Here is a 24715-nt window from a genome sequence, read left to right as displayed (position 1 = left end):
CAAACAAAAACTGAATCTCCTACTTGTCCATTTGATATCAACCAAGGAAGGCTTTGAGATGTGTTGGCAGATTTCCGTAGATTCTTCAAAGAGGTCCTCTCCCATTTGAGGTTGATATGCAGTGTGGGTCAAGGTGGAAGATGGGAAGAAGGTCCATCCCGTAGGACTGCCTGAGGCTCACTCTTCCCTCTAGTTTAGCTGCTACCCATTGATCTTCTCGCTTGATTCCACGCCTTCACGTATGAAGGGAGACCGTTCAGGGGAGAGACTCAGATACAGCACTGCTCAGACTGCATGTGCCCCAGAGCGTCTGAAATGTATGAAAAGATGCCATGGACAACCCTCAGGATCAAAAGGGACATACTGGGAATATGTTTTGGTATTTGGCCATTGGGGCATATACACGAGGCTTGGCTGTGTGACTTAACTATCGTAGGAAGATAAAAACTTACATAAAAACGGGGCAGCTTAATAAAACACAGCAACATACTCTGCCAAAAGGTACCAAACGATAGCAAAATCTGGGGAGAGAGTATAGGCTACTAAGTCTATTGGGAAATCCAAAGAGGATTTTAAATGGACCTATGTTTTTGCCATTTTATAATGCATTTCCGACCCAACTGATGTCAAGTAAACTTATGATGATCATTTTGAAGCGTGCTTTTATTCATAGCAGCTAAGTAATACGTTATAGGGATAAAATCTATAATCAGGCCACTCTTTAATGTTTATAAGGTGCTCGTCCCACTGAATGAAAGAACATAAAGGCCACCGGATGGTGAGGGCACATGCCTTTAATCCCAGCACTTGGGAGGCAGAGGCAGGATGATCTCTGTGAGTTCAAGGCCAGCCTGGTCTGTAAAGCAAGTCCAGGACAGCCAGGGCTACACAGAGAAAACATGTCTGAAGATACAAAAAAAAAAAACAACAAAAAAAAACAAACAAAAAACACGAAAGAAAGAAGAAAAAAGCCATTACTCAAATTCTTTGGTCAAATTACACAGGCTTTATTTTTGTGTTAGACAGGGCTATCTCCTTAAAGCAGGGCTTGAGAAAATAGCATAGAATATAGGAGGCAGTGGGGTTTATAGAGCCCCCCAAATTTGCAAGACTAGGTGGTTTTTGAGGATTGGGGGATTTCCAGAGGAATTTTGGTTATATAAGAACTTGGCTGAACATTTCAATATCATTTGGCAGAGCACCTTATCAGGGTGGAGGTCAGGATATAGGATGTGGAACACATCCAGAAAATGGTTAGGACCTGGTCAAATACAAGTTTTCCAGAAAACATTAATGAAATTACTTTGACCTTGTAACAAGATGGCTTTTAATCTTAAGGTGGAGTCAGGCTGGTTCATCAAAGGTCAAAGCTAAGGGGACAGATGGAGCAATCTAACCTGCATGTTTAAGTGTGAGAAAGTTGTAAGTGCAATAGTTAAAGGAGGTTTCACCACTTTGATAAAAACTACCTTCCTACAGAACCAAAGGCCATCCAGATTAGAATGGAAAATTCGTGGATTCTTGGGGTTCTGTACCAGAAAGTGGAGTCAGTCACAGGAGAGCCTGGACCCTAGTCTGAAGCTCCCCTTTTCTCTTCCCATGGCTGATGGAGCAGGGCCTGTGGTGCCTTCAGGTGGTTGCCCCAGGCTCTGCAATAGGTTGCCCTTGGCAAGCCCCGAGCCAATTACACACCCTGGGATTATAGTCTGCTCAGAAAGGTGGCTGAGGAAGAAGTCTGGGCAAGTCCTAGAGCTAGTCTTGATACTTTTGAGCAAGGAATTCTGAGATAATCCGAGATACCCTAGTGAGGTCTAGAAGGAAGCTGTGAATTCTGGGAATACCTCCTTGGCCTCACAGCCTCTGTGCCCTGTGGTGAGGGGCAGAGTCAAGGAGGGCAGAGTTTCCTAAAAACCTGAAGTCTGTACCAGCAAAAGCCCCACATCCCAGGATGTGGTCCTCAGCAGAAGTCAGGCAGTCCGGGCACAGACCTCTGACCTGCTTGGTCAGGAAGAGGAAGCCTGGATCAGGCTTGTCCAGACAGCAAGGTGGGGCATGCCTTTCTAGCGCTGGAGTGTCACAGAATCTTATCAACCCAACCTGACCTAGTCTGCCCAGACCTGAGTGCCATTTAGGTTAATGATTTAAAAGGATGTTCACCTTTTCACTCTGCAGAAAATACTAGAAAATTCTGGCATGGCTTTATCAGGCTCACAGAGCTTTCACCTAGCAGGGTCCTGCCTTGCCCTCCTGCCGTCCAGCGTTTCACAGTTACAAGGATCACTCTCTCCTTGATTGCTGTCCTCCTTCCTGTTAGACTTTCAGTTAACTATCCTGACAGGTGCCTTCTTCCCCTACTTGTCTCCTGTCTTCCTAACCTCCACCCCCGGCAGAAGGCCACCACACACTTCTTCTGTTCTGTTGGAGAGAAGGTCGCAAATGGCTTTGAGCCAGCACAAGCAGATTTGATCTGGCTCTCACTTCTACCAGAAAATTGGGCTAGTTCAAAACTGCCTTCTTAAGCTGGGTGTGGTGTCACATACCTGCAATCCCAGCTCTTTGAGGCTAAATCAAGGGAATTGCTATGAGTTGTGGGCTAGCCTAGGCTACATTGCTAAACTCAAGTACCCACCCCCCCAGAGCAAAGCAAAACAAAAAACCACCACCACCAAAAAACCCCCCACCTTCCTACCGCATTCTCCAGAATTTCCTTTCTATGTTTCTCCCAGTTCCCTCAAGCAACATCCTACTTCTGCATACATACAACTTCTCTTGCTTAACTGAAGAAATCAATCTTTTCCAGCCTGACCCTCTTCTTCCTCCTTCTCTGCTGAGAAATATTTAAAGGCAACACTGCCTTTTTTTTTTTTTCCTTCTTTGTCTCATTTCAGAAGGAAGAAGGTAATCTTTCCAAGGTTTATTTTTCAGTTAAGTCTTGGATCCTGTGGACTCCTCTTCCCTGTGCAATTGAGGCACTTTTCTATCACTCATCTTGTTTCTAATTACACCAGGTTTCCTCCACACTTGACTTTGCAAAACATCCAGTCCTCTCTTTTGTTCTTCTTCTTTTTTATTTCTTTTCACCTTTTCCTCCTTCAGTGCTGACGTTAGAACCCAGGGCAGTGAACATGATAGGCAGATGCTCTGCTGCTGAGCCACATCCCCAATCCAAAATCAGACCCTTGGTGCCTTTTTATCTCTCACTCTCCCCTCCATCCTCTCTCGTTTCCATCCCCATTGAGCTTATATGTCTCTTGCTGACTGCTTTTTTAAAAATATTATATTTATGTGCTGGGGAGGGGATGTGTGTGCCATGGGCCCATGTAACATCTGGACGGCATTCTTACTTACTTGATTTATTATTTAGCAAGTATTTATTGAGCACTTGCTAGGCACTCAGAGTGAACACTTTACATACCTCATAAGCATCTACAGTGTGGCAAATGCTTCACATGAGGAGCTTTTGGGAATGCAGAGCCGGCATCTTTGTTATGGGTGAGAAAGAAGTCATGAAGAACTTCCTGGGAGGTGGTGTCAAACTGACATCAAGAGGACATGCAAGAATTAGCTACATGCAGGGAAAACTTGGAGAAAGTTTTCTAGAAACGTGAAGACCGCCTAGAGGCCAGAGAGAACATAGACCTGAAGGCAGAAGCAGGAATTATGGGAAACGAGAAGTGAGAAGTAATCTATGGACCGATTATTTTACAAAGGTTTATTTACTGTGAGTCCATGCCAGCCTGCCCTACATAGTAGATGTCAGGATATCAGGGTTAGAGAGTGAGAGCCTATCTCAGAAAATTTATTTATATATGTATCTAAGTGTTTTTCCTGTATGTACATATGCGCTTTACATTTGTGATTGGTGCTTAACTCCAGAAGAGGGCCTTGGGTCCCCCGGAACTAGAGTTACACATGGTTGTAAGCCACCATGTAGTTTCTGGGAAATGAACCCAGGTCCTTTGCAAAAGCAGAATGTGCTCTTAACCTCCGAGCCAACTCTGCAGTCCCTTGAAGATAGATCAGAGCTGGTCTGTGAAGTTTAAAAGGTTAGCATTTATCCTAAAGGCAATGGGAAACTTTAATTCACTTAAAGCTTAAATGAATTATGTGTGTAAAATTGTGATTTGGAGAGTGTGCAACAGGACAGTATGGGAAGTAATGGTGAGAGAAACAACCCAGCATCTTCCCTCACTCATCTTTGTCCTCAGGCTGCCAGACTATGTCTTACACACACACACACACACACACACACGCACATGTCTAAGCCCCTCCCCTCCACTCTACCAAATTGTCAATCGATCATAAATCGCATCATTGTGAAATGAGTCTGCCTCGGACAGAGACTAGGGCTCTGTATTACAACATTTAAACATAAAGCGTCTTTGCTCCTTACCTTGGGAATGAAACTGATACCATAAAACCAATTTGTACAAATGCATAAAAGTGGATTGATCATTTTCTCTTCTGTAGTGGGAGAAGAAATGATTGATACATGTCTTAGCTGTGAAAAGACACCACGACCAAGGCAACTCTTAGAAAAGAAAGCATTTAGCTGGGGGCTTGGATTACAGTTTCAGCAGGTTAGTTTATGATTATCACTGTGGGGAGCATGGCAGCAGGCGGGCAGGCATGGTGCTGGAGAAGGAGCTGAGAGCTTTACTTCCTAATCTGTAGGCAGAAGGCAGAAAGAGAGAGACTGAGCCTAGCGTGGGTTTTGAAACCTCAAAGCCCACTCCCGGCCACACACCTCCTCCAATAAGGACACACCTCCTCCAATAAGGACACACCTCCTCCAATAAGGACATACCTCCTCCAATGGGGTTATACCTCCTCCAATAAGGACACACCTCCGCCAATGGGGTTACACCTCCTATCAAACAGCTACCAACTGAAGATCAAGCATGCAAATGTACGAGCCTATGGGGGCCACTGGCATTTAAGCCACCACAATGTGAAACGACTCTGTTTCTCAACCTGTGGGTCGTGACCCCTTTGGCAAACTTCTGTCTCCAGAGATGCTTGCCTTACGATTCATAACGGTAGCAAAACTACAGTTATGAAATGGCAATACAAATAAGTTTATGGTTGGGGCTCACCACAACACGAGGAACTGTGTTAAAGGTTGGGAACCACTGTGGTAGTGAAAAGGAAGGGTTAGTCCTAGATTGTGGCTGGGGTTTCGGGAGATAAAGGCATGTTGGACTGGAACTGCTGTCATCAGAGCCAGCTAACTGCACCCAAGATTTCAGAGGATTCACGGGGCCCAACTTGTGTTGAGAAGATAGCATTAGCCGTTTAGACTGACAGTAGGACCTTCCTTTCCCCCGAAACACCGCAGCCAATCACACATGGGTTTCCATCTACTTCATTTCCCTTGGGCAACCATCCCAGGAACCCTGAGATGCAAGAACAGGGGCAGGGAGGTCTGAAATTGAATTCTGACCTAGAATACTTCAGTAATTTCCCTTGACAGACAACTCACAGAGCCCGCTCAAGCGAGTCCAGATTAAATGATCTGCCAGGAAGAAGGCTGACCATGGAGATTCGGAAATCGTATTCACTCGGGGGAAGGGGGATCTCACTTTTGCATAGGTGTCCGTGGGGTCTGGCGCCCGTGGGATGCCCAGCGCATCACAACCATGGGAAGTGGGAAGTGGTTCGAAAGGAAGACTGAAAAGGGTGTGGTGTGGTGGTCGGTGGTAGAGGAGGAGGCGATAAGCAAAATGGCAGAAGAGACATTGAGGTGGCACAGCTGGATGTGAGAGATGATGCAGACAGTGGTCAGGTGATGCAGGTGTCTATGGCAACGGCAATAGTCCATAATAACCCTTGCTGGGGTCGGGGGGAAGAGTCAAAAAGAAGAACAGGTGTGAAGAGGAAATGAGTTCAGCTTGCGTTTGAGATGCCTGTGAAACCTGTAGGGCTTGATGTTCGAGACGAGGGAGGGAGAGAGAGAGAGAGAGAGAGAGAGAGAGAGAGAGAGAGAGAGAGAGACGTTCAGTAAAGAGGAAGAATCAGGAGCCCAGAAATGCCCAGTGTTGCAATAGGTCAAATAAGGAGAGAAAGCATTCTTTGAATTCAGCGCTGTGTAGATCACAGATTACCGTGGAGGGTGCGATTCTGGGGAGTGTGTGGGAGGCTAGCAAGTTAAAACAGTGCGTGTAGAGACTTAGCCACAAACGCAGCTGGCAAGGGGAGGAGAGGAGGCTCAGAGGGAGGGAATGAGGCTCTCAGTTTAGGAAGGAAGGAAGGAAGGAACTGGTAGGAAGGCAAGGCTGAAGATCCAGCTGTGAGGACGAACAGCAGAAAGATGGCACGCATGAGGGAAATGCCAGGCGGGCAGTGGCTGACGGGGCACAGTGAGTCTGTGGGGTGGGTCACAGAGGGTAAAGAACTGAGCCGCAAGGCAATGGCAGTGGCACAGAGAGGAGCTGGCCTCAGCTGGTGGGGGCTGCAGAGGAAGCAGTGGGCTTGTGGAGAAACTGGGAATTTATTTTGGCTTGAAGGTGAAGAGGTAGGGGTGCCATGGGATTCAGTGATGAAATGGGATCCCCGAGGAACAGGGGTCAAAGATGTGTGTGAGGGCGTGCAGTGTAGAAGCCATGTCTGCTCTGTGGTATGGTTATTATGCCTAAGAGAGAGAATGTATTCAGAACCCTCTGGAGGAGTCCAGGTCGGAGAGAAAGAGAAGCAGATTAGACATGGCTGGGGCTGTCTCCGAGAGGAGAAGAAGAGCAAGGGAAGAGGGAAAGGGGGGAGTGAGAATAGTGAGGTAGCCTGGCATGAGGTTTGATATGCAGCCACAGGTATGTCAATGGAGGCATACGTCCCTTCTGTCAGAGGTAAGGGAAGTGCCTTTTTTGGGGCAGATGGGAACCAGTTTCACAAGCTCCTGAGGAACACTGGCTTTTATCTAACTGCTAGAAATCCTCCTACAGTCCACTTTGAGCTGGGCCTACATTCAATTTTGGACAGAGTCAGTGGGCCTGTCCTTTTTTGGGGGGAGGATGATGGTTTTTTTTTCCCTTCTTATAAACTCAACCAATATGACATTCTGGTCACTAAAATGTATGAGGATTTCCCCTTTCAACTGTCAGTTTTTCCAGGGGACACAGTGTTGTGTCTTATAATTTAGCTTAATTGTAATACTGTTTACTTGGAGACAGCATCAGATCCAACAAATTCTGGACTGTCTCACAGGCTCGCCCCCGTTTCAGACCAACTGCAGAGAGTGGGTTGTTGCTTAGACTCCTGACTGACTTCCCCAAATCTGGGGTTCCCATGCCTCCTGCTCAACAGCCATTAATTTGCTAGGCTGGGCTCGCAGAACAGAAAAACAAAACAAAACAAAACAAAACCTTCCATTTATGCTTACTTATAATCAAAAAGGATGCAGATGAACAGCCCGACGGATGCAAGGGCCTCTGAGGTGCGTGGGAGGGGCAGGGGAGAGTGTGCCACCCTCTAGGAACCCACATGTTCAGCAGTGGGGGGACCCTCCAAACTCCGTCCTGTGGACCTTTATGGAGCCGGCATTACATAAACGGAATCGATTACAGCATTGACCACTGGCAATCAACTCACTCTTGAGCTTCCCTCCCCTTCTTGAGGTTTGGGGGGTGGTTCAGGGTGGTTAGTTTCCATTATCAACTTTGACTGCGTTAGGAATCACCTGGAAACACACCTGTGAAGGCTTTTCCAGAGAGGAAGACCCACCCTGAAGGCGATGACGTCACCCCCTGAGCTGGGGTCCCAGCCTGAATAAGAAGAGAAAACAGAGGAAGCAAGCAGGGTGCCAGCACCCATCTTGCTTTGCTTCCGGGCTACAGAAGCGATGCGAGAGTCCCTGTGACTCTCTCGCGGCCATGCCTTCTGGGCCTCGATGGACCGAATGTCCTCATGCTGACCACAGAATAAACCCTCCCTTCCGCCTTTAGGTTACTTTGGTTACAATAAAGAGAAAGCAACTAATCCAACGGCGCAGCTAGGCCCTGGCGCTCAGCCTCGCTCTGCGCTCTGCGAGCTCTCTGGGGACCTCCAGCTCCCGGTGGCTCATTAGCATACAGAAGACACTCTTCCCTCGGTGCCTTTAGGGGCTCTGGGGCTGTAGGACAGGAACCAAAGTGGGAAGCCAGTTATCTGTTATTTTTATTGTTCTCGTCGATGGTGCTGGGAATTGAATCAAGTGTTTCGTGCCAGGCAAGTCCTCTCCCAGCGCGCCCTTCTCACTTAAATACATGCTCTCCTCCTCCCCATTCTTCGGAGACAGGGTCTTGCTTCGGAGCTCTGGATGTCCGGAACTCAGCATGTTGATTAGGCTTGGCGTGAACTCTCAGAGAGTACCTGCCTCTGCCTCCCGAGCGCTGGGATTAAAGGCCTGTGCCCTATGCCTGCCTTCTATCTCTTGTTAGATTTTTATGTGTATGGATGTTTTGACTACTTGTGTATCTGTGTACCAGGAGTGTGCCTGGTTCCCGAAGAGGCCAGAGGAGGGTGGCTGTGAGCCGCAATGTCGGTGCTAGAAATCGAATTTGGGGTCGTCTGGAAGATGGGCCGGTGCTCGGTTCAGCTGAGCCATCTCAAATACCCATTTGTTATATTATCACACCTCAGAGAGAAACGAGATACCAAGAGAGTCCGGAGACCATAGCTCACTGGAAGGATCCCTCTTACACATTCGAAGATAACAAAGATCTGGGAATGGTGGCCTGGGCAGGGGGGTGCATGCCTCTTGGGACTGAGCTTTGCCTCGTGTATACCGTGTCTCTGACACCCTGAAGTCTCTGGGGTGGCTTAGTGCTGGGGACTGCCATCTTGTAGCTCAGGCAGTATTGTCCTTGAGAGGCAGGCAGGCAGGGTGACCCTTGGCATCCCGGCTTCTGTTCCCACCCAGTGTGCAGCATTTATGTCAGTGCCCCTCGTCCTGTTCACTTTGGGATTCAAGTTTGTACCCACGGAAAAGTGTACGGTCATCTTCGAGCACTGGGACTGGCTCCCAACTGCCTGTAACATTAAACGATTTCAACACACACTAATTACTATAGGTATCCATTCAAGGACAGATGTGATGTTAAGAGCAATTTCCAGGGAGGGTCCCAGAAGGAGGAGGCGGCTGGTCACCTGTGTCCCGTCCTGGGAGGTGAGTCAGGGATTCAAAGCCAGTTTTAGCTACACAGCAAATATGAAGCCAGCTTGGGGCTGGGTGAAATACTGTCACCACCCCTCCTTTCTTAAAAAAAAAAAAAAAAAAAAAAAATGCTTTAAGAAAAAGGAAACATAGAATTTTAAAATCTCTGATACATTTAAAATTGATTTTTAAAAAAAAATAGGAAGTGACATCTGCTTGGTGTCTTATTTTACTTACGGACTATATTTTTATACTCCCCACAAAGGTTTTCCATTTATACCTTTTTAAAGGTATGGGCCAGCTTTTAGCCTCTGTCCAGCTCACTACCCGTGAACAATTTAGAGTTCCTTGGAGCACTGTAGAGACCTTAAAATGCCACCCGTCTCGGGGGTCAGCTTCCCTGGTTTTCCCTGTCAGCAGATCGTGTGGAGAACATCTTGCCGGTAGACCCCATTTTCTTGTTTAATGGTGAGGTTCGATGAAACACTGAAGGGTAAGGCTTTTGTAATATCCCTAGCGGGGCTTTGATGTAGAGCATAAAGGTCTCCTCTCTGGGGCTGCTCCACTCCTTTTCCCATGCTTTATTAATTCAACCATAAATTGCAGAGTTTTAATGAAGTGTTTCCTTTCTGCTAACTTCCCGGGCTGCAGTTGAGCGTAGCATCTGGTGGTACAGTGATCGCTTTACAGCTAGCTCAGAGCATCAGCTGGCAAGGGGATCAGGGCTGACAGAGCTTCAGGGAGGCCGACACATTAGCAGACCAGGTGGTCTGGGATTGTGCTGTATCAGATGCCCAGTGTAGGGACACAACCCGTCATGCTCCTGTAGCCAGCTCGCCACACGCCCTAAGAGCACAGCTAACATTTTTAAGATACAGATGAGAGACGCTAACGTGGTGCCAATTCCCTCATCCATCGCCATTAGTTCTTTGCACTGCTATGCGACTGCTTAGATCTATTTGAGGAAAAAATACTTAAGAAGGACTTGTTGGCTAGGCATGGTGGCACACACCATTAACCCCAGGACTCAGGAGGCAAAGGCAGAGGCAGGTGGATTTCTGTGAGTTCAAGGCCAGCCTGGGTTACAAAGTGACTCTCGATGTCTAGAAACAAACAACAGAGGTGCGACGGGTAGAGGAGGGCAGTCTATGGCCATTTGCTGCTGCTGAAACCTACTGAGAACCCAGACCGTCTGGCATTTTTTCACCTGTGCTGCCATCTAGAGGAGAGACTTGGAAGGACCGGGAGTAAGTTCCCAGATGGAAAACCAATACTGGAAATGTGTTTGTACAAAACTCACTATGAAAAAAAAATCACAACACTTTGGTGGCTCTAATCTTATGTTTTTCCTTTCCATTTCCATCTGCTCCACTTACAGACAGGATCTGAGTGTCTGTTTATGGGCTTTTATATCAACACTTCAGGCATTTCCAGGACTCCAGCGGAGGACCACCTTCTCCTTCCTTCTTCTTCTTCTCCTCCTCCTCCTTCTCCTTTTCTTCTTCTCCTTCTTTTTCCTTCTCCTTCTCCTTTTCTCCTTCTCCTTCTCCTCCTCCTCCTCCTCCTCCTTCTTCTTCTCCTTCCTGCTCTACCTTTTCTCCTTCTTCATCTTTTTTTTTTTTTTTTTCCAAGACAGGGTTTTGTTTTTGCTGTTGTTGTGTGTGTGTAGTCTCGGCTGTCCTGGACTCGCTTTGCAGACCAAGCTGGCCTCAAGCTCACAGAGATCCGCCTGCCTCTGCCTCCCTGAGTGCTGGGATTACAGGCGTGTGCCACTGGCTCAGTGGATCTCTTCTTACAGACATGAAATCAGTCTCGAAACTTTCTGGTGGTCTGCAGGATTTGGAGAGGAAGTCGTTTGTGTGTTTGGCTGGGTGGTTGGTTTTTGGTGAATGAATATGAGGAAGAAGCCTTTCAACACAGAGAGGTGGTTCCCTGAAGTGCACAGCTACAGAATATTAATCATGCGGGCTGTTTATAGGGGGCACATTGGTCAAATACATTTTGCTAGGGAAGACATTTTCTTTACAGCCTGTCATTTACTGGTGTGCACTGTGAATCTGAGGAGATGAAAGCGCTGGCGGGCCTCCTCAGACCTTCCCAACCCCGAGGCCTTGGGCTTTTCGTGGAACTGGTGTCCTGTGTATATGTCAAGAACATTTCCCACAGGGAGGGGAAGCCAGCCTTGCTGCAAGCACGCCATGTGCAAACAGAGCGGCGCTCCCCCAGCCTCCCCCCTCGTCTTTGTCTAAACACTGCTGAAGCTTTGTTTTGGGTTGAGTGGCTTAAAGAATGCAACCGTGGTCACCGACACCCGGACGCGTCTTTGTGAGTGTGCCTTCTTCACAGGCCTCTGTGGTATGGGCTAGGACATCGCTTCTTGTGCAATCAAGAACTGTAAACACAGCATCGTGAGGCCGCTGTTGGCCCAACATGGCAAACTGTTTTAAGTAAACTCCTTTTTTTCCCCCTGGTGTGTGTTGTGCCATATGATGAGGAGGCCAGACCAGGGTGTCTGGCATCCTCTACCACTCTCTACCGTAGTCTGTGGGAGGAGCGTCTCTCTCTCTCTCTCTCTCTCTCTCTCTCTCTCTCTCTCTCTGTCTGAGCTACTGTTTTTTCTTTTCTTTTTTCACTAGGTGGGTGGTTAGTAAGCCCCAGTGACCTTCCCCTCGAAGCCTCGGGGTTACAGGTTTGCCCACGACAATGCCTGGCCTGTTCCGGAGGTGGGGGTGGGGTGCTGGGATTTGAACTCAGGTCCTCACAGTTGTGCAGCAAGCATGATTAATCACTGAGACATATCTTAACTTCCCTTCTCTCTCTTTTTTTATGCACCGGGGGATGACCTTGACTTTCTGACCCTACTGCATCTTCCTCCTGAGTGCTTGGCATACAGGGCTCCACCACACTTGGTTTATGTGCTGTTGGGGACTGAATGCAGAGCCTGGTGCATGCTAGGCAAGCACCCTACCGACTGGGCTACACCCGCAAGCCCTCCTCTGTATTTTTTTGTAACAAGTAGGGCCACACTCTAAAGGCAAACATCATAACCTGGCAATCCTTGTATGGGTAACATGGTCCTTCATTATTTTTAGGAAGGACCCTGTATTGGACATAATTGCTCTGTACTTTCCTAAGTGTGCTGGCACGGTGGCCTTATTTACCCCAGCAGTGTCAAAACAAGCAACGTGCCGGCTGCATTGGAACGGTGGCAATGTCACCAAATTCTGCTACTGTGTTATATCCGTAAGGCATCCGTGATGTGGCCCGTGCTTACCTAACCATCACTATGTGGTCCATAACTGCATTTTTTTTCCTAGAAGGAATGCAATCGAGGTGGGTTTCTTTTTGACAGTTCCCATGTCAAGATGAAACAGAATATGCTCACCTGTAGCACAAGACACAATTTGTCCACACCTCTGTGCCAAGGAACATAGTGTAAGATGGTCTTGTCCACTAAATCTATGAAGGGTCCCCTGGGAGGGAGAACAGAGCTGAGAAGGCAAGAGCCTTTGTCCCACCATGAAGTAAGTGGAGTGGTAAGTTTACAGGCGAAGATTTCTTAGATAGATAAATGGTCGTCATACCAGATCTATTCATTGTGACGAGAACAGAAGGACTTTGTCTCTCTCGGAGCAAGGCCACATTCTTCCCTGGAAAACAGCCTTACAGGAAAGTTGCTATAGCAGCGCCCACTGTTAGAGCTTTTCATCCTGTCTTGAAAGGTTTACGTGCCAGCGACTATGAATATTTATTGTGTTGATTCTGTGATTTTACATACACCGCAGTGCTCTGCCTGCCTGCCGCTGAGCCCTGTCCTCAGCTCCTGGTTCTTTTTAAGCTTCAGGTTGACCTTGAGCTATGTTGGTCTCAAGCTTGTGACTCCCCCACCTTGGCCTTGCAGGTGCTAGGACAACAGGCCTTTACTGGAACACCCAGCCAAAACGACATCCTCGATGAAATTAAGTAAATAATATTAATATTTCTCCTGTAAAATTTTTTTTGCTATTTTAGAGAAAAGAATATGCAGGTCACATTTTTTGATTCAAGATGCTATGTTCAGATATCAATAAGGGAAATAAAGAAACATCATTCCTCATGAGGAAAATGTGTCATTTCCATCTTATAGAAGCAACACCAACTCAGAGAAACACGTTTAATAATGTAAGTAGGCAGGAGTGGGATTCTAATTCAGCTCAGTTTGACTCCTGGTCCTAAACTGCTGGTTTATCTGATCTTAGAGCAGAGTCATTTTAGAAAATGTTTGCTTTGCTGTTGTTGAAACGAGATCTTGCTAAATAGTCTACATTGTGCTTGAACTTGTGAACTCAAGTGATCCTCCTCCTTTACCACTCAAGCGGCTGAGTCTACGTGCCTGGGCCACGGTGCCTAATTTTCCCTGATTTTTGTAACCTAAAAATATGATCTGCTAAAGTGAAATGGGTAAACAGTTCTCCTGGGCTTTAGAGAATTTGCTCGTGTAATTCAGGAGCGTCATCAGTGCAACCTTATAGACCATCTCCGTCCTCTGCGCTGCTCTAGGTCCCTCTGTGTATGTTTTGGAACAGGTATTAGGTCCACACGAATGTTTTTCAATGCCTCGATGTCATCTTTTTCCTAGACAATTCAGTTACAGGTTTAACTTCAGGCCATTTGAAAGTCTTTGCCATGTGGTGGTGGTGGTGGCACAGGTCTTTAATCCCAGCACTGGGAAGGCAGACATAGGTGGATCTCTATGAGTTCAAGGCCAGCCTGGACCCCAGAGCAAGTTCCAGGCCAGTCAGGGCTACCCAGAGGCAGCTACCCTGTCTTAAAAAATTCAAAGGAAGGAAGTCTTCTCTCTCTCTCTCTCTCTCTCTCTCTTTTCTGCTATGGTCTGAATCTTGCTAGGTCTCTGTACTTATTTTCTAGTTAAAATTTCAACAGTTAGTTCAGCACACCAAGAGTCAATTTATGGTAATGGAGAACCTTTCTGTGTATGATGTCTGGTCATTTACCCCAACAAATTCATTCCCTGAAGATAGATTTTTTTAAAAGTAGGCTTGGAAGCAAACTAGATATGAAGATAGAAACTGAAGTTTTAAATATGTGTCTTTAGCTCCTTGTTTCATAACAGGTAGGTGCTGTAAAGGAAGCAGCATTCTTCCTTCCTTCCTTCCTTCCTTCCTTCCTTCCTTCCTTCCTTCCCTCCCTCCCTCCCTCCCTCCCACATTCCTTCTTCCTTCCTTCTTCCACATCCCCGACAGTACTTTTCCCTCCATCCTCCCCTTCCGGTCTCTCCCCCTCCTCCTCCCCACCCACTCTTCAGAAAAGAGCAGGCTCCCTTGGAAGTCAACCCAGCTGGCCGCCTGGCGTATCAAGTTGTAGTAAGATGGAAGCAGGATTCTTAAAGAACTGATACGGGATGGGGAGTGAAGACTCCTGACCAGCCATGGGAACGTAATCAGATCATTTCTCCTTTTTCTTCTTCAGTTCATCTTTCTGGAAGGCAGAACTTTTGTCCTAGCTAGCGGCTTAGGCACCTCCAGATTCTAGTTGCTTGTAGATGAGGTTGGGGGGTGTCACGCTTGGTAAATGAAGCCATGCTTCATTGCGTCCACTAGGAGGCACTGTAGTACTAGTGCACTATCTTGGGTCCTTCCATTTCTCCAAGTCTGTCTCTCTGTGCTCTCTTCCTCTCTCTGTGTGTGTCTCTCTCCCTTCTTCTCCTTGTCCCCATCTCTCTTGCTCCTCCCTCCTTCTCCTGGATTTATTTTTGTTAAACCATTCCTTACCTTTGACCTTCAAACTCAAGTTTGTGCCACTACAAGAGCTAAAGGTTAATTCATTAACAGCAGATGGATACCTAGGAAGAAGTCACCCCAGTGCCTTGTGTGGCTGGATAGGGAAGACAGAATCCTGGAACCATTTGTGTTGTAAGTAGTGCCTCATAATTTTGTTTGGGCATAAGAAGGGCCTTGACACTTTCAAGGGAACTATGGACCGGACACATCTGAACTTCCACAATAATAAGGCCACAAATGAAGGCATGTGCCAACTCCCTGTAAGACAACTATGACATTACTCAAGGATGGAGAAGAACGCTTAAGTTGGGATATACCATGTTCTTGGATAAGAAGGTTCAGTGCCATGTAAATTTAAAGCTATTCTACAAATACATATATGTGTATGTGTGATCATAATAAAAATCCCTATGGGATATTTTTTAGAAACTTGATGAAGTCATTCTGAAATTGAGAACAATGAAGCTAAAAAAGTAAAGGAAAAGGCATCTAGCTTTTTGAAGGGGAAGAGAATTTGAACCACTATTTTTTTTTTTTTTTTGCTTGTTTGTTTGTTTTTTAAAATCCTAAAACAGTTGAAAGTAAAAATCTCTTTATAGGTCTCCGGGGACGGCTGAGTAGAAAATTGCCTGCCACGCTTGAGTTCGGAGACCCAGAGCGCACATAAGAGAACCAAGCACAGTAAGTGAAAGAAGACACCCAAAGTCAGCTTGTGTCCTCCACAGGCTTGTACACACACATACTGATAAGCACATAAGCCAACATATACAACGCAACACAACACACACAAATGTTACACACACACACACACACACACACACACACACACACGCATTCAAAAAGCAGTGCCATAGTTGCTACAAATACACAGGCCAACAAAAGAAAATAGTAAGTCTTAAAAAAAACTCAAGCATGATATACTGGACATCTCTCTCTTTCTCTCTCTCATATGTATGAGTTTGTTACTCAGTAACTGAACAGTTTTGTTACTCAGTAACTGAAGAGATTGGGCATCATGGAAACCAGAAAAGGGCATATTTTTAAATTTTCCTTTTTAAAAATAAGTTTATTTTAAAAAATATTTATTTATTATGCATGCAATGTTCTGCCTGCAGGCCAGCAGAGGGCACCAGATCTCACTATAGAAGGTTGTGAGCCACCATGCGGTTGCTTGGAATTGAACTCAGGACCACTGGAAGGGCAACCAGTACTCTTAACCTCTAGGCCATCTCTCCAGCCCCTTATTTTCCTTTTAGAGGGGCAGGACATGAGGTATATCTAGCCTTACTGTGACATTGAACCCCATGGAATGGCACAAAGGCACAGGGCCCCTTATCCTACTTACCTACACTGACAACATGATGGTCCAGAAGAGGGGTCTGGCAGTGATAGAGTAAGAGAAGCTTCCCTGAGATAGCAGCTTAGTCTTCCTGCTGCAGTTCTTACCCACCACACTCCGGAAGTGTCCTCACCGGACTGTGCCTGCTGTGGGCTTCAGCTTTCTGCTTTCAGCCTCCTTTACTCCTGTCTGCTTCCTACGTCTGGTTCTTGACTTTCTCGGGAATTTTGGGACCTACTGGGTATTTCTCAGTCAGGCTTTTTGTTTTTTTCAAGTTAGGGTACATAGAATTGGTTGCTAATGCTTGCACCTAGGAACCCTGACATACCCAAAAGTTGCTGACAGGGCATTGTTATCAAAATGAGGCCTTGGTCATCCAGACTCATTATTTTGAAAAATACTAACAACCAGTTAATATCAGAGATAGGTCTCTGATATCCCACACCTTTGATAGTGAAGTGGTTAATAAAAAGAATGCCTCTGAACACTAGAACCAATGTGGGCCCCAGAACGACTGGATGTCACAGCACAGTGGGAAGGGCACAGGGGTTCCGGAGCTGCGCCTGAGGTTAGCCACTCCCAACGAGAGACTAAGCAGGTCTCGCGGTCGCTAACTTGCAAATCCATCAGTCCGCCTTCTTACTCCGGCTCTGTGTGAGCATTATTTGACATGCTGATCCAGAAAGATTAGGTTTGTAACGTTCAAGTGCCATAGAGCACAGAAGCCGAGAAGCCCAGACGTCTTAGGTGTCTTGGCAGCGATGCTTTGCTCCTGTGTTCAATGCTATTGAAAACCCCAGTCTGCGGAGGTTACCTCTGGAGCGGAAGCCAGTTCCTTCAGGCCCCATTCTCACTGCTCATCTCCACATCTATAATTACAGTCAATTTCTAGCCTGATTCAAGAGAAAATTAAAGGGCTAAGCTTAGATCTCAGTGGTGGAATGCCTGTCTAGTATGCCCCAGGCCCTGTTTAGATCTCAGTACAGAAGAGGGGGGAGGAGGAGGAGGAGGAGGAGGAGGAGGAGGAGGTGGCGGCAAGAATAAAGTGAAATTCGGGAAAGTAAAGGTGTCATGCCTCAGGTAAAGGCAGAATGGGCTGATGGCATTTTCCACCTCTCGGAAAATTGGCTCGCCGCTCCCCCCCACCCACATAAAAGCCAGGCAGTGCTGTGGCCTGCTTTAGTCTCACTCAAGAGGAGGGAACGGGACTCCTGCAGCTAGCTGGCTAGCCAGCCTCGCTGAGCCAGCAGTCTCTAGTGAGAAACCTTGCCTCACAACGTAATGTGACGAGTGACTGAGAAAACATACTTCACATCAACCCCTGGCCTCCCCAGGCGTGCGCGCCCAGACACGCCTATATAGTAGGTGCGTGACTATATAGGTGACTATATAGGCGCGCACGTGTTCCTGCCCATACACACCATGTTCAAGCGCAAAAAAAAAAAAAAAAAAAAAAAAAGTTGAGGGTAGTGGGAAAATTGAAGGAATTGGTGTATAACTTAAAAAAATAAATACCACTCAAATACGACTATATTACTCATAGACAGTTTGCTCTGAACAGTTCCCTTTAGCAAGTAGTTTTTATGATAGTACACAAATGAAAATGCATTGCCCAGGAATCCCGGGGAGGGATTGAGAAGCTCGCTACCAGGGCTGCCGCTGGACCCCAGAGGAGCTCCGCTGCCCGCAGGGTCCATCGTCAGGTGCTTCGGCTCATCCAGGTCGGTGTCTCCCTTTATCCCAGCTACAGAATTCCCCCTCAAAGTGGGAGACTGTGGGCACCAGCAGTGCTCTGGATCAGCGTCCTTGACAAACACGTGGTCCACTCCTCGGTTCCTAGCAAAGGCCTCTGACTTCACCGTATCAGGAGCCTGTCCTTCATCCCCGAGTGTGGTCAGGGAAGGAAGCTCTTACTTGCAAAAACAAAAGTGGCTGTGGCTATATGGGAAGTGGCAGGAAAAGGGCGCTGGTGTTTAGCAAGGGAGCTTTTGACGCAAGCACGGACACCTGTAACTATTCAGAATTCTGGTGGAATTAAATTTTATCCAGTTAATGTATCTATTTTACCTCACTTGTAATTGCTCACCGATTGGGACCTGCTCGCCCTCCACCTTCACAGATTCTTGTTAGCTCTGCTCATACTACAAGGTTATAGTTGTATTTTCTTATTTGTTTGGCTGCTTGTTTTATTGGCTGGGACTTCTGGAAAGCTAGGATGACTGCGTGTTATTATGAAGGCTGTACAGATACAGAGCAAAGATGGGTAGGATAAGGAGGCAGGAGGAGGAGAGCGAGACTGAAATAATTTTCTGTTGGAGCTGGAAGTGAATGAACAGATCTCAGACATTTTTGTTTTGAAGCCAGTATATAGAATTCGGGCTACTTTGCTTTTTAAAATGGTCAAACAGTCCTCTGTGGGTTGATGAGCCCACAGCTACCCACCTTTGCCAGCGTCCTATCATTAGATTATGGGATAGCAGAAGGCTGGTCATTCTGGTTGATTTAAATCAGTTGCTTTTCTGCTTTGAATAGTGTGGATATTAACACACACTAATTTGACTGTGTATGTGTTCTAGTGGGTGTCGCTGGGACACACATACACACTGAAATAGAAACCTCAAATTATTATTATTATTATTATTTTGTGGTGGGGTAGGGTTTGAGACAGGGTTTCTCTGTGTGTAGCCTTGGCTGTCCTGGACTTGCTTTGTAAACCAGGCTGGCCTCAAACTCACAGAGATCTACCTGCCTTTGCCTCCCTAAATGCTGGGATTTACAGGCGTTGGTCACCCTGCCTGGCCTCAAATTATCTTTAATGATCAAAGTATCAGTAAAAATTCAGAAAGTAGTAATGATGTAATTATTGGAGCTAGAAGATTGTCATCAAGTACTGCTCACACTATAAAAAGACGTCAGACCTCCAAATGAAGGTGCCAATTGCTACTTCAGAGATATCGGCAGAAATCAAGCCTGAATAAGAATAAACATCTAAGCTGGGTGCGATGGTGCTCGCCTTTACTCCCAGCACTTGTGAGGCAGAGGCAGGTGGATCTCTGTGAGTTCAAGGCCAGCCTGGTCTACAGAGTGAGTCCAGGACAGCCAACACTACACACAGAGAAACCCTGTCTCAAAAAGCAAAACAAAAAATAAAAATAAAATAAAAACAAACATCCAACTAGAAGAAACTGTTTACAGGAAACAGTGAGACAGACGATCTGATGTCACCGGAAGGCCATCGGCACAGCCCGGAAATGAAAAGACAACGGAAGCGTTTTGGGATGAATGGCTGGCTTCTTTGGTGAGTGCCCTACAGGCGTGCCCAGCCTGAGACCCAGACGGTGGACAGTGTTCAGTTCAGGACAGCTATGAATGCAGCACAGAATCATAACTGTATTTAAAAACATTAAGATTTTATTTTATTTTTTTGGAACTCAATTGAGAGGTTTTGCAGTGTGGACTCAGGGGACACATGTGTCACAGTGTGCAAAGGTCGGACATGCCCACCGGGGAAGGAATGTGGAGGAGGTGAGGCGTGCACACATTAAAAAAGGCTTAACGGATATCACATGAAGTCAGTATGAAGACCTCACTTTGTTACTTTCTAACTTAAGTAGAGGTGACAGGTGGCTACAGCAGTGGTCCCCGGATTGCACTCTCTGCAGGAGGCGTTAGGAAACCACGCCCTTCCGGATCCGGTCCGATGGCACCGCATAAAATCCGAAGTCAACCGCAGTCTACTGAACTCGTTAACGCTCTCCTCTTCCTGGATTTGGTGTGAGAAATTGCTCAGGACTTGAAGCCAGGGTTGAGCGTCGGAAGCATAGCTGTCCCACGCTGCAGAGCCACGCCTGTGCGGCCAGCCTTTCTGAAGAGACCAAGCTGGGCTCTCTGTGTACCACACATGTAACAATTGTTCAAGAAGTCCAGGAGCAAACATACAGAAGGTGCTTTCAAACCTATCAGGGTGGGAAGAACTTCATCTTAAGAGTCCCTTCTCCCAGATGCTGGCAGTGCGGCCTACTTTCCCACGGAATTGAGAGGCGCCTAAGTATAAGATCATGAAAAGGAAATGACACAAAACTCAGGTGCTGTCAGGGTTCCCGTGTTCATCTGTGTGTGACTGTCTAGAACACATCCGGGGTCAGGAAGCATCAACACAAGTCAGACCTGTTTCGTCATCCAGCTTCTCGTTGTTGTAACAGTTATGAATAAGCTTGGTAAAGTCTATTGGATAGTGTCAGCATTCAGATTTGAACACGAACATGCACAATTCTTACTGACAGCAGATAAACTGTGTTAGTGGCTTTGTTTTTAACCACGGAATCAGTCCCTCGGTCTGTTCCCTGTGCCCTTCTGTGCTGTCCCATGTGTAGACAGGTCTTTAGTGTTGCACTGCGTCTAAGTTTGCAATTAAAATAGACCAAAACATTAAAGTGCCTAAGAGTGAGAATTAGGGATTTTTATTTGTTATCCTCTCATGAGGCCCATAAATTTCTTTCTTTCTTTCTTTCTTCTTCTCTCTCTCTTTTCATTTTTTTTTTCAAGACAGAGTTTCTCTGTGTATAGCCCTGGCTATCCCCCGGACTCACTTTTTAATTTTTTTAAAGATTTATTTATTTTACATATGAGTGCTCTATCTGCATGTACACCTGCACGAAAGAAGAGGGCATCAGGTCCCACTATAGATGGCTGTGAGCCACCATGTAGTTGCTGTAAATTGAACTCAGGACCTCTGGAAGAGCAGACAATGCTCTTAGCGACTGAGCCATCTCTCCAGCCCCTGGACTCACTTTTCTAGACCAGGCTGTACTCAAATTTACAGAGACATGCTTGCCTCTGCCTCCCGAGTGCTGGCATTAGAGTTGTGCCCTACCACACTCGGCAATACATTTCTTAATTTTAAAGTAGGAAAAGAGTTGAAGTCTACAGGATTCGGTCATTTTTTTTTTTTTAATGACTTTGTAGTCTCAGTGCTCATTATGTGACCAATGTGAATTACTTCACTTCTCTGAGGCTCAGTTAGGCAGGACTATAATGAGACCAAGAGCGCTGGTCATGGAGGCTTTCGTAAGAGCGTATGTAGAGTGTGCATCAGGCTCTGTAAGCAGAGGCGCTGTGGGAATCTAAAGATGCACAGCTGATACAGCCAAGAGCACAGGACTCCCCGCACTCACTTGCTCTCCTCTTTCTTCTGGCAACCAAACAAACAGAAAAGGAATATTTGCATGGGAGTCATTTGGCAGCTAGTAAAACGTGGTTTCAGCAGGGTGCGGTGGTGCACGCCTGTAATCCCTGCACTCTCGAGGCAGAGGCAGACGGAGCTCTGTGAGTTTGAGGCCAGCCTGGTCTACAAGGCAAACCCAGGACAGCCAAGGCTACACAGAGACACCCTATTTCAAAACACCAAAAGAAAAAGACAAAGGCTTTTATCTACCACTTGCTTCCCTAAATAGAAGCAGGCCTGTCATTAATAATGACGTCGACCTAGTTTCTCACGTGAGTCAGGGCCTGACTTCAGCCTGCCCTCCCCCATCCACAGGTGGCTCCATTCAGACTGGCTGAGGTGAAAGGAGGTCAGTTCTTCTGGAAACCTTTTCTAGGAAGGGCAGAGATATAGGATGTGTCAGTTCTTTCTGTTTCTTGGTGGGAGCATGTGATGGAATTGATCAATGAAGACAGTAAGTCTGGAAGACTTTATCCCTTTTGTTCTGTTCCTGTGCCCCGGAAAAAAGGAAAAAAAAAAAAAAAAGCCAGCCTTTCTTAATACACTATGCTGGATGCCGAAGCTATGAAGGGGAGCCTCACGGTCTATCAGCTTGGCACACTTGGAGAGACAGGGAGAGAGACTGAGTTCAGCTGAAGGCATCAAAATGCTCACAATAAAATGGCAGGGGACACGGTTGCTAACCTGGCGAACATCAAATGCTTTGGAAGAGACCGACTCTCACCAGGAAAGACAGTCTTTAGAGAGAAGACGGCTTGCGGCTAGGGCCTTGCCGAGTTCATTGCGGCAGACACAGCCGTCTGTGTTGGCCCTCCAAGACGCTTGCTGTTTTCCCCCACAGGAACCGGAGAGGCGCAGGGCATTTTGAGAGCACTGGTGTGGCTTCAGCTGTCGTTTGCTGCTCTGCCTGGGAGTTCCTGCTCACGTTTGGAGACAACGTGTGAAAGACGGCCAGTTGCGGTGGCTGCCTGTGATCTCGGCAACGAGAGGCGACAGCGTTAGTGACTCTGCAGTGTGAATGTGGCCAAGACATTAATGAGTCCTGTCTTGAGCTGGCCTTGGCACAGTTGCTGGGAATAAAGCAGTAAAACATGACAACCAGGGGCCCCAGACTCACAAGTTTATCCGTGGAAACCAGCAATTAGTTAGATAATTACACCTGGAGTAAGCGTTGGGGGCAGAAGCAAGGGGAGCCTGGAGCGGCTGTCTGCGCTTTAGCGAAGTTTTCCTTAAAGAAGTCACATTTGAGCTGGCCAGACGGAGAGGGTGGTAGAGAGTTGGGGCCAAGAGCCGTGGCAAGCAGGCTGGAGGCGGCCTTCCTAGGTGGCCCAGGAAGCACTGCAGCGGCTAAGGAGGTGGGGGAAATTCCCTCCTTGTGCGTGGGCCTTGGGAAGCTTTCAGGGTCTCCGCCATTACTGGGAGCAACACTTGCTTTAAAGGTTGCTCAGAGGACACAAGGAGAAAGGAGCAGAATGAGATGAGAATGGACGTGGGAAGGAAGGTGGGAGGCTGTGAGACTTAAGGAGGAGCCAGTGAAGAAGTGAGGGTGGAGATGGGGAACGTAAGATCAGAGAGAAGGGAGGACAAGGAAAGGGAGACCCGGAAAGGGTGTACAGGCATGTACAGGCCTTTCTCTGGGACAAAGACCTGCAGAGTCTCTGGTACAGAACCAGAATCCTCTGACAGCTTACAGGTGGGAGTAGTCACAGGGCAGGAGAAGGGACAGGCAGAGTGACAGTTTTCCTTTTTTGGCTCACGGCTGACCTTTGCCGGTGGGAACCAGTGAGTCAGTTATAGAAAGTCAGAAGGTAAATGGTCTACCTGTGGCTGGCAATTCTTAGGGGTTAATAGGACGATTGAGGGTAAGCATAGTAAAAAAAAAAAAAAAGAAAAGAGAAAAAAAAACCAAACCAAAACAAAACAACCAAGTGATTTCAATTCTGGGGACCAAAGTACTTTTGTTAAGGAACTATCATTGCTTAATCAAAATGGAGGAAGCCCTGGCTAACAGCGACATAGGAAAAAAAAACAAAGGTGAACTGGACAAGGGCAAGTTTTAAAAATAAAGTGGTTAATCAGATTGCTTTAATTTCTTCTCCTTTCTTTTTCTTTTCGTTTTTTTTCCCCTTATTGAGACTGGGTCTCACGTAGCCCAGGCTGGCCTTGAATTTCCTATACAGTGGAGGAGGATCCTGAACTCCTGATCCTCCCGGTTTCCCTCTCAAATTCTGGGGTTACACATATGTGCCACTTTTAGTTATAACCTGCCTTCCTTTACTCCAGAGTCCTCGCACTCCAAACCAGGCCCAACATCAGCTGAGAATTTCCAGAAACCAGCCATCTTTGTCTAACAGGCACACAGCGAGCCGCGCTGGGGTTAGCCTGTGGCAAAAGCTGCGATTTCCAGAAACCAGCCATCTTTGTCTAACAGGCACACAGCGAGCTGCGCTGGGGTTAGCCTGTGACAAAAGCTGCGATTTCCAGAAACCAGCCATCTTTGTCTAACAGGCACACAGCGAGCCGTGCTGGGGTTAGCCTGTGGCAGCTCACCGCGCGCGCTCCCAGTCCTCTCTGGCTCCTGTCGGGGCTAGAGACCAACCCTCGGCCGCACTGATGTGTGAGCCTCTCCTGGGGCCGCGGCGTGGATCCTGGGGACACCCAGTAAATGGTACTTGAGGCGAAGCCAAGTTGAACAGGGCCCAGGACAGAGCTGTCCGGCGGTCTCCCAGGTTAAACAGCCACAGCGCAAACTGCCGAGTACCCAGCGTCTGTCACTGCGTTACAAAAAGAAGGAAACATGGACTTGGCTGCTATTGTGAAGCAGGAACTTCGGGGCATAGGAAATGATGTCGGAGGGGCTGGAGAGATGGCTCAGAGGTTAAAAGCCCTGGCTGCTCTTCCAGAAGACCTGGGTTCGAATCCCAGTACCCACATGGCAGCTCACAACTGTCTTTAATTTCGGTTCCAGGGGTTCTGACACCGACATACATACAGGCAAAACAAAAAAAATAAGTGAATAAGTAAAGCATATCTTAAAAAAATGAACTCAGAGTCAGGAATTCTAGTAACTGGTAGACCCTTGAGAATTCTGGATTTTCTCAGTTTCAAAGCAAGGAAACTGAGCTGGGCCTGAGGGAGGCAGAGGCCAGCCTGGTCTGCAAAGCTAGTCCAGGACGGCCAAGGCTACACAGAGAGACCCTGTCTTGAAAAACAAAAACACAATGACAAAAACCCCCAAAACAAAA

At 47.0% G+C, this 24715-nt stretch overlaps 1 long non-coding RNA gene across 2 annotated transcripts; it reads left to right on the top strand.

Moving 5' to 3' along the window:
• Nucleotides 1-14412: 14412 nt before the first annotated feature.
• On the top strand, nt 14413-23514 carry LOC110565647 (uncharacterized). Of its 2 annotated transcripts, none has more exons than XR_009593904.1 (4): nt 14413-14563; nt 14959-15039; nt 15507-15588; nt 22312-23514. It is a non-coding gene; the product is annotated as an uncharacterized LOC110565647 (long non-coding RNA). The 2 variants fall into 2 exon arrangements; XR_002477407.2 differs by having other exon boundaries at nt 19442-23514.
• The last annotated feature ends 1201 nt before the right edge of the window (nt 23515-24715 follow it).

This window comes from Meriones unguiculatus, chromosome 8, assembly GCF_030254825.1.
Source record: "Meriones unguiculatus strain TT.TT164.6M chromosome 8, Bangor_MerUng_6.1, whole genome shotgun sequence".
Taxonomy (NCBI): Eukaryota; Metazoa; Chordata; class Mammalia; order Rodentia; family Muridae; genus Meriones; species Meriones unguiculatus.
The sequence above is the reverse complement of the archived record's forward strand: the minus strand, read 5'-3'. Positions and strand labels throughout refer to the sequence as shown.